Source organism: Magnolia sinica, chromosome 18 (assembly GCF_029962835.1).
Source record: "Magnolia sinica isolate HGM2019 chromosome 18, MsV1, whole genome shotgun sequence".
NCBI classification, from domain to species: domain Eukaryota; kingdom Viridiplantae; phylum Streptophyta; class Magnoliopsida; order Magnoliales; family Magnoliaceae; genus Magnolia; species Magnolia sinica.
Window position 1 is genome coordinate 37,006,555 of NC_080590.1, and position 10,359 is coordinate 37,016,913.

The following is a 10,359-nucleotide window of genomic DNA, read 5'->3' on the forward strand; positions in this document are numbered from 1 at the left end:
GTTAGCTAGTTTAGGCAGCCTTTATTGGGGAATGTAATGCATCATGAATGCCAAGAAGCTGGAGCTGGAGTATTCATGTATTTGAAGTGTTGCTTACATGGTTCAAGAGAATCTATGTTAACCTTTGTCTTTGCAGAGAATTGGTTCCATTTCTAATTAATGATTTTTATAATCAAAAGGATGTTGCAGGAAATGAACCTAGAAGATGAAGCATTTTAATGGTTATTCATTGACTTTTTTACATCTTGGAAATGACCTAGAAGATGAAGCTGAGGAAGATGGTGCCAATGTTGATCTTGACTCATGAAGGAAGGGGAAGTGTGTCGTTCTATAAACATCTACAAGCCAAGTGAGTTTGGATTTCTTTTTTCATTGATTCAGTATCTCTTGGATTGCTTTATCTGGATTAGACTACAGAATTTCCCTTTTTGACACAGTGTCAAAAGGTTAATCTATTGGTTAATGTAATTTAGCAATTAGTAGTTTGTATTGTCTGGTGCAATGTGATTTTTGTATGGTCCATCATACCATCCATAACAGGGCCACTAGATGCATGGTATACAGATCTCATCTTCTTCATGTGTGCCACTTTATGGGACTGTTCAGTATACATGGAAGGCCAATGGAAGCTACTAACACCATCCTCATTATAAAATCCTAATAGTAAGCTGCCATCAGAGAAACTCTGACATGTTCAAAAACTCGAGAACTTAGATTCGATGTTCAACCGGGTCTTAAAGTGATTAGATCTTACTGTACATTCGATAACATGTATACTTATATGTTGTTGGTTTTGATGATGCTAATTATCTATGATATGTAAAAACAGATGGTGGTGAGAAAATAAACCCACACTCAAAGGGCTGGGATCATCTGATTTAGCCCACCCTTTTTTGTAGTCTTTGTGAGATGGCATGTAATAACCTTGTTGCATGCCATGCCACCTAATTTGCGATTCCCTTAATTGAAAGTTTTAATTGTTCATTAATTCAAAAGGTCTCTCCATGGACATGGATTGGCTGGAATCTTTTGTGGGTAGAGTGTCTAGTTTCTAGCAGCGGTCTAGATCTAGAGTGTCTAGTTACCACCATATGTACGGTCTGGATCAATGAAAGTTGGGCTTACATGGCCCTCATCTATAAAGATTACTGGTTTTTTCCCCTAACTTTATATGTTGAAGTAAATGACATGAATTGGTAGTGATTGTTTTTCTTTACATTGAATTCAACTATATTTTACCTGTATGTACATAGTAAATAGTGAAATTCCTGGATTCTCTACCATTTTGCTTGCTGCAGAGATCTGCTAAGATGACAGAGCCTTCTAAGCTTATTCATGTCCGAAACGTTGGCCATGAAATATCTGAGGTATTTCAAACCATCTCTTTGTATTTTGAGCGTTGAAACTCTAATTGCAATTTGTCTTCACAGTTGTTGCCTTTGCACCTGTTTCTGTTTTTCAGAGTGATCTGCTTCAGCTAGTGCATCCTTTTGGAGTTGTCACTAAGCTTGTGATGTTACGTGCCAAAGATCAGGTTTTCTTTCTGGGGTCCTAGTTGTTTGGAACTCTATAGTTATTACATGCATGCTTATGCTCCTAGACTGCCTGCATTTAGTTGTTTGATCTATATCTGCCAATTTGTCAGCCTCTTCTTCAGATGCAAGACATGGCTTCTGTCGTCAATGCAACCGGTTTTAGGTACTCAGTCCCCAATGGACCTAATTGTACTGGGTTTTTGTATAGATGTTTCATTTGTTTGTTGCTTGAGCCATTCTAGGTAACCAGTCCTAAATGGACCATAAAAAATAGATGGAAGATCTTTCAATCCAAATTTCAGGCTGGAGATATTTGTTGAACTGCCTAATGCAAGTGTTGGGGTCCTAGCCTCTGTTTGAACATGAATGATCATGGGAGTAGTAGCCTCAACTGTCTACTACAATCTTAAGCTAAGGCATCCCACTCTAGATATGCCCTTCATAGACAACGACTTGGCATTGCTTTTCCAACCGATGCCTATGCTTGGAATCAGTATTGGAGTCGCTTTCAATGTGGTTTTTCCTTCATCCAGTTTGAAGCAGTATTGGAGTCATGACTCTAACTCTCATCTGTTTCTTGCCTTTGAAACTTAACCAGTGGTGCAATGTTGTTTGGTAGAAATTCAGCCTTTGAAACTTGCCTCATTTTGTCACATTATTCAAATTGAGTGCATTTGCTTTGACCTGTTTATCTAGTTTTAGTTTATAGGCCACCGATCAAATGGTTAAGATTGTTTTCATCAGTGATATCCATTTTAACCTTTTGTGCATCTTTCTGTGAAAAGATTTTGGTCCATTTCTTCCCCCATCTATCCATAAGACACCAGTCACCTAGCACTTGATCTTACATATCCTCAAGATACTGGCATGACAACAACTCTCCTAAGATCTAGAATCTCACAATGCACTTCAATTGCTAAAGAAACAAATATTTAAAGCCTTTTTCACACTTTAAAACAATGGGTTTCCTTTAAATTTTCTCCAAGCTGACTACCGAAGGGAATTCTGTAAGCTAACAATGGTGAGCTCAAGATGAATTTTAGGCTTTCCATTTTCCTTTATTTTGTATTTGACCTTCCTTTTTTTGGCAATGAACATATTGCCATCTTGTCTTTAGAATTTCATCAGAGCTTTTACTTATGCGGAAGATGAGTTTGTGGTTGATAGAAATTAAATGTAAAAGTTGATTTTTGTTTTTCGTTATTTTTTTTCCTTTAAGATTTATGTTTCCTTAGAGGGTGTGGAGCAAGAGAAGGTGGAAACTGTTTTCAAGCCAATGTTTGTTGATATTAAATTCCATGGCATTCAAGGGAAGAATTACCATTGTGCCATACTGAAGTTGAACAAGGAGATTGTGCCTGAGCAATGCAAGGTGGTTGTTAAGCCCAACCGAGTCATTGTCACAGTCTAAAGCTTCAAAAGGGAATTGGCTTGATTCGCACTTAAAAGATGATAAGGTAAATGCCAGTTTTTCATTTCCTCTTTCTTATTGTAATTATTATGAACTAGAATTAGGAGAGGTCAGCCCCTGTTTTTAACAGTCATGCCCTGAAAATGGAGCCCCAATTTCATTACATGATTGTGTGTTGTGTTCACAAGCATGTCATAGTATGAATATAACATTCAATCTGTTAAATGTATGCACTATAATATAGTTGTTTGTTTATTTATTTATTATTTTAAGATGTTTAACTCGGAGGTCATGAGATTGATTTCCCATGTGGTGTGGGTGTGAGTGTGAGTTTGTGTAAAAAAAAAAAAAAAACATTTTCATCCTTCAATCCAATTGGATTATTTTGAATACATTTTGCTGGAGATGGACAAATATCTTTCATGTTAAAGTCATCATTGTAAGTTGTTGGCTTCAACTTGGGTTCTCTTCTAAAAAGATGAGTGCAAAATAAGTTTCACCGACTCCTTTGCCTATGGACTTTTGGCAGTGGACCCAATTTCATGCCCATGTATAAATATGTTGGAATATATCTACATGCTACATGAAAGGAAGAACCTCTCTCTACATATATCTAATCTCTTCTAAGATCTACCTCTCATTTGTAGGGATATGAAGATATCAAGCGAAGAGGAATGCCAAAGCTACAAACATTTATCCCAACGTCCAATTTAGGTTGGTTTCTCAATTTTTTTATTTTTTGTTTTTGTTTTTGTTTCATGCAAGCATTCGGCATTCCATGCTAGGCATCACTTTAGGTGGTCCCCACATTGTAAGGATTTTATTAGACTTTTGCCATGCAACTGGATGAATAGCATGACTTGGCTGTAACTTGGAACTAAATCTTATGGTAGATGATGCAAATCTGACCGTATATGCACCTTTGGCCCACTTTGAACCATCTTTATAGTTTTGGAAGAAGTGGGCATCACACATGTCGAAGGAAATGAACATAGAGAACTTTAAATTAAGAGCAATGTAACATTCAAAACTGTTCTTGCTGAATTTTCTTTATAACATGCAGAAAATGAAGAAATGATCATTCTTTAGATTTGGATGTTGAAATGCTTCATATTCTAGTTGATACAAACATCAATTTCTTTAGGATTAGGACCTGTCTCCATCTTCCTCCAATGACTCAACTGCTTTATGAAACTTAGTTAATAAAGCAGGATTAGAAAGTATAATAGAGACAAGCATCCCTAGTGAAGAGAGGTCGACGTCGACCATGGCAATTGGTCTGATGATTTGCATCCTTCACCCTAGATTTGACAATCATTGTGTATCAATAGACTCTGTTATCCTCAAAGTAGAATGCTCATTCTTGAGCTGGTAAAACCACGTGAGGACCATGGAAGAGGTACAAAGAGGGAATTATAAAAGTGGAGGTACATTTGTTATTAGGAAAGACTCTAGGAAACCAGATTGGTACAAACTTGTGTTGTATCCACATGAGGTTCACAATTTAAGGGATGTGGTTTGCATGGTGTCCATGACAACAAGTAACTTGGTGGTGTTGGGATGTGGATTCCGTAGCAGTTGAAAAATATTTCACAAAATAATAATGAAAATGGAAAGATAAAAAATAAAATTAATTAACACTAGGCTGAAGTTTTGGAAGTAAGAATACATTGGGTAGAATAGTGATAACGTAAGGCCTAGGTGCGAAACCAGCTGTCCATTCCATTTCAAGCAACTTTCAGGCCACTAGTGTAGCCATACATTTTTCTATAGGTTCTCAACTATCCTATTTCTATGTTTTCCTTGCATTTAGTTTTCATCCTTATTCAATTAACTGATTCTTTGTTTTTATGTTACAGAGTCCTCTAGTGGTGGTTCGCCCTTGAATAATTACAGAAGACGCATAGGAGAAGTTATTGGTATAGCTGTTGGATGTGTAGATGGACTACTGATACTCGCATTCATTTTCTATCTATGGTGAATGAAGGATGCACCTGGCTATATGCGAGTGCACACAGACTCACTAAGATTTGTATTTTCAACATTATTGTAATTATAATTGTAATTGATTGAATGAATGAATGATTGTAATTGAATGAATGAATGATTATGCAGGTGGTAATTGAATGAATGAATGATTATACAGGTGGTAATTGAATAAATGAATGATTATAGCATGGATATTGACCGTAGTTATAGGTATATGGCTGCGGATTAAATCTGTAGCCTTTGTTTATGTACGAAATAGCTACGGATATTGACCGTAGTCGATAATCTAACAGTTGTAGCCATTATTAAAATTGGCATATTACTATGGACTTTTAGCTACAAATAATATCCATAGCTGTTTATGCTTATAGCTACAGATTTTATTGCTACGGATTATATCCGTAGCTGTTATAACCTATAGCTACAGATCAAATCCGTAACTATAGGTTTCAGACCTATTGTTACGGCACCTACGACTACGGTCGTGCCACGAACTAGCTACGGACTAAAACCGTAGCCATAGGTCTATGGCTACGGATTTTATCCGTAGCCTTTGCCCCTTTTTCTGGTAGTGATGGGACACTGTGTCCGAGCTGTCGGCCTACGCTGAGGTACCGCGCCTCCCCGTAGTGACCACGAGCGATCCCTTTCTCTTGGCACTCCTCATGTGCTTGAAGTCGGGGATGAGGAACCCGACGGGATCACGGACCGCGGGGCCTCGGCCTCACGCATTGGGGGGTCTTGGCCTCGCACCCAGATTAGGGCATTAATATGTAGGGTGTACCAAATTCCCCAATCGGCTGGATGAATAAACCTAACTAATAACTCGGCTAACACGACCACATTGCATTACATTAGTTAAGTTGGCGACTCGACAGTCGAGGTCGCACTGAGGGAGTGTTGGCATTGGCGATCGTTAGATGATGTCGCACGAGGGAGCGTTATGGTGAGGCATGCATCATGTCATGTTGCATACATGCGCATTAATAAGATTACTTAGGTGTATGTGATTGTCTATTTTTCATTTAAATCGTATTAAAATTGTTGCCTGTGATAACTTGAGATTAATAGCACCCACTGAGTTGATCACTCACTCCCACTCTGGGACGGTGTTTTAAAACATCAACCAGACCCTTTCATAGATGCAAGTGACTCGGAATTGGAGGAGCCTGGCGAGGCATGCCTGGATGAGGAGGTCGAGTTGTCGTACTTCCAGCTGATGGAGGGTTCGCTGCCTGCTTGAGGGGCGGGATTGGATGGCAGGGCAATGGGCTCAGCCTCATTCTTTTGGACTTAATATTCTTTTGTTGTTTTGGTTGGGCAACGCCTTGTGTGACCCATTTATATTTTAGACTTGTACATATATATGTCAGACCTCTTTCATTTCAGCAGACTTGCGTGTTCATGTTTCATGTTCAGAGAATTTCAGGCTGCGCAACTTAAACAGATTAAATGCATATTAATGAAAATCTGTTAATAGTGACTCTCGGGAACTCGGGAGTTGAGCGGGTGCGCGACCCCGATTTTCAGGGTGTTACAATTGCAATGTGTGATCCCAACATGGTTTAGGTAATAAAGTTTATGACAGGCTATGCCTTGGGAGAAATGTTGGTTTGACGTCCACATTGCAAGTATAATGTTGGTTAAATATCTGCATTACGACTCTCCCTAGGGCCCATTGATAGGCCGTACTTGTTGTGTGTAGGCCGTCTAGGCCCATCTGCATTATAAGGATAATCCATCACTTTATAACATGCTTAGTATAGCTCCATGATACATGCCCATACGCATCATATGTATGCTTGATATGAGGAATGTTTGATCATAGCATAAGCCATTGGGCTGAGACATTTACGGGACCCTTATGAGACGGAGTGCCCCCATATGAGTACGTGGTATGCACAGGATTGTTGCATGATTTAACGATGTGACTCATGCATTCTGCATATGTGTGACTTGATCATTGTACGTCCTAGCGACATCAGGGCCATGACTCCACAGGCACATCGTGGATGGCCGTATCAGATACCGAAAATACTTTGTAGCACTGTGGGCACTAAGGATGTCCTTGGGTGAAAGTCCCAGAACCTTTTTAGTACCAGGAGATGCTCCAGCGTCTAGACCGAGTGGATATACGAGCGCCCGAGTGCCGAATACCAGTAGGCCGCGTCTCCCACTGTGTCGTGGTCGGTTGGAAGGGAGTGTGGCCTTATCCACCTGAGTGAAGGGGCTATAAGCTAGGCTAAGTTTGACTAGCTTGCAATGAGTCTGCTATTGACGAGCCGGGTAGGTATTGGCAAACTACTGGTCAGGCAGATAGTGAGGTCTATTTCACTTACTTGGCTGTGCAGCTAGGGAGGAGGCAGTCAATGTGAAGTGTACTAGACCTCGATGATATCCAGAGAGGAACTGTACTGATATGTGTACTTGATGAGTACTGGCTTGCTTGGATTGCATCTCGCATATGACATTTGGTCACGTAGGCCTCGCATTGCATCGGTATGGCCGATAGCATTCATATCCCGCATCGTATGGCCTCGGTATGGCCGATAACATTCATGTCTTGCATCACATAGCCTTGGTACAGCTGGTTGTATTCATGGACTTACCGTATATTTTTGCATTACTCTGATATTGTACACTTGGCGCTTGCCTTGCGCACACACTTACACCACCCTCTAAGCTTTTGTAAGCTTATGTACGATAGTTGCGTGCAGGTAGCATTGGACAGCAACAATGCTGAGGCAGGAGTGAGCACCAGTTTATTTTGGAGCCTTTTAATCATCTTGCATTTCCCTTTCCGCTCTATACTTAAAGTTTTTGATATAGTGGATATGTGGTGATGTTGTTTTATGACTTGGTTATGCTCCATTACAAAAAATTTCATACGAAAATCCTCCTTATAGGATCCCAGGATCGGAATCTGGCATGTAAGTGCCGGAATCCGAGAATGGGGCACTACGGAGGCTGTCGGCGCCGGATTCGGCGATCGAAAATTTTGTGAGCCCGTTTTTTGAGTTTGAGGCGTGACAAATAAGGTACAACATTGCCCTCCACATCACTTTGCCTTTGGAAAAATGTGACAACACGTTGTTCTGTTACCCATATTTGTCTCTATTAGAATTTTAAACCCGAGCTTGGGAATCTTTTAATTTCTCTACGACTGGTTTCAAATCCTTCATTTTAATACTATCTTCAACTATCTAATAAGCCAATATTACTATATCAGTCATATCAATAAAACATCCATTATCATGATCTCGCATTCTTCAATTGTACATCTTATAGTCGCACGGAAGGGAATTATTGTCTTTGACAACTCTTCGTTCAATTAAAACATGGTGCCAATATCCTGTACGATATTATCAGGATTGAGTCTAGTATCAATTCCATTTGGTTTACTATTCTTATCTTGCCCTATCAACTATATTGATCCGATCGAATTTCCATAAAAATAAGCCTTGGTTGCATTGGATATAACTAAGAATGGTTTGTTATCAACCAAAACTAATTTTACTCTATCTTAATTATAAAAGATCACAAACCGATGTAGTGATGATGGAATGTGCGAGAATGAATGAATCCAATCTCGTCCAAGAAAAGCATTACAATTTGATGAAGTGTCGATCACAAAGAAAGCGGCCAGGACCTTGGTTCCTACCATTAATTCGACCAGTAAAATGTCATATGTTTGCGTTACTCCTCTAGCGAAATTACTCATTACAACCTTGGTAAGGATAATGTCATCTTAAATCTTCTTAATTCAGTCATCATTCTAGTTGGGAGAATGTTAATAACAGCTCTATTATTGACTAGAACCCGAGTGGTCGAACACCCTTCCAGGTGAATGGAAATATATAACAATTTTAAATGTTAGGTCATTATGAGAATCGGTCTTTCAATAATTATTTTTGAGAAGGGAACCCTACTTTGACCATCACAGTCGACACCTTTTTGGTATCCTCCTCAAAATCAAAGGATTCATGTTGTGTGATTATTGGAGGGCGTAACTATTCCATATCTCATTCCATCATGCTTGGTTAAGATGGTTTAACTTGAAAACTTAAAGGCAATGTTAGCACTTATTAGTACACTGATTTGTGTACCTTGTTTTTCAATCGCATGAGTTCATATGTCATGTAGTCGGTTGAGCCCTTGAAAGATAAAGACTAAAGACACAAGAGGACGTGGAGCATTAAGGAGCAATGAATAGGTAAATGAGGTGCCTTGGGGACCCTAACATTGAGCCCAAATAACCCTTGAACCTCTAAATGATCTTTGCTTAATAAGAAAGCCATGTTAATCATCCATTAGCCTTAGAAGCGTAATTGGAATATGATAAGTACGAATAGAAGAGGTGTCAAGCTGTTGTGAAAATATATGCCCAAAACAACAGTTTTCGAGTGGTTCTTGATCCTATCGATAGGTTGCCGATGGGACTCGATGGACTCGAAGGACCAGTTGATCCAATCAAAGAATGAGTCCAGCAACCAACAAATATAATTCTGAATTTTCTCAATGGGATCAATAGATGGTTCGATCCTATCGATAGACCTTCAATTCCATCGAAGGACCTTTTCATCCTACCAACAAAGTCGTTAAGTAGCCGTTGCAAATTAGTTTCTTATAAAATGACATTCGGTTCATGGGCAAAATGAAGGGTTTTTGGTGCAATAGAAGCTTATGAGATTTCTCACTCATATATCATATTCTTAGTTTCTTAATCCATAAGATCTAAGTCATATTCCTTGCGACTCATTACTTGAAGGAGGATTCCAACCTCAATAAAGAAAATGAACTTAATCTCTACCTTGTTGTAAAGGTTAGACGTGAACTAATATTCAAATCCTTATCTAAACCCTCTAAAACACCCATGTAGGTGAATCTCCTAAGATTACAACGTTCCATTAGTTGTAAGAGATTCACCCAACTCTCATCACCTTTGTCACCTCAAAGAAGCATCGCATGCAACGTGTTTGATCTTAGAGCTGAAGCATCGGTAACGCATCGGCATGAACAATTGGGAGAGAAAAATGTAAGTTGATTGAAGCATGGGAGGCATCGATCAAGCAACTCAAGAAGGCACTACAAAAGGGGCTCAATCCAAGAAGCAAGTTATCAAATTATAAGAGTCCACACACTCTTTCCTTGTGTAGGATTGAGTGTAGAGCTTATAACCCAAACTCGTATAAGTTCTTGTGTAAGACTGTATCGTCACCGATACGGATGAGTACATGTGTAAATCCTTGTGTGGGTAACCGATATGGATGTATATGTGGGTAAGTCCTTGCGTGGGCCACTAGCATGAGTGACTACGTGGGTAAGTCCTCGTGTAGGCCTCCGGTAGGAGTCTACCTTGTATAGGCTAGATGTAAACCTGATTTAAATCATCCGATAGTGAAATTTGGTACACTCATGGGTTGA

At 39.3% G+C, this 10,359-nt stretch overlaps 1 long non-coding RNA gene across 1 annotated transcript; it reads left to right on the top strand.

The window, feature by feature from the left end:
- The first annotated feature begins 203 nt into the window (after window positions 1–203).
- Window positions 204–2,673, top strand: LOC131233286 (uncharacterized). Its single transcript, XR_009165157.1, has 4 exons — window positions 204–349; window positions 565–663; window positions 1,299–1,367; window positions 1,463–2,673. It is a non-coding gene; the product is annotated as an uncharacterized LOC131233286 (long non-coding RNA).
- The last annotated feature ends 7,686 nt before the right edge of the window (window positions 2,674–10,359 follow it).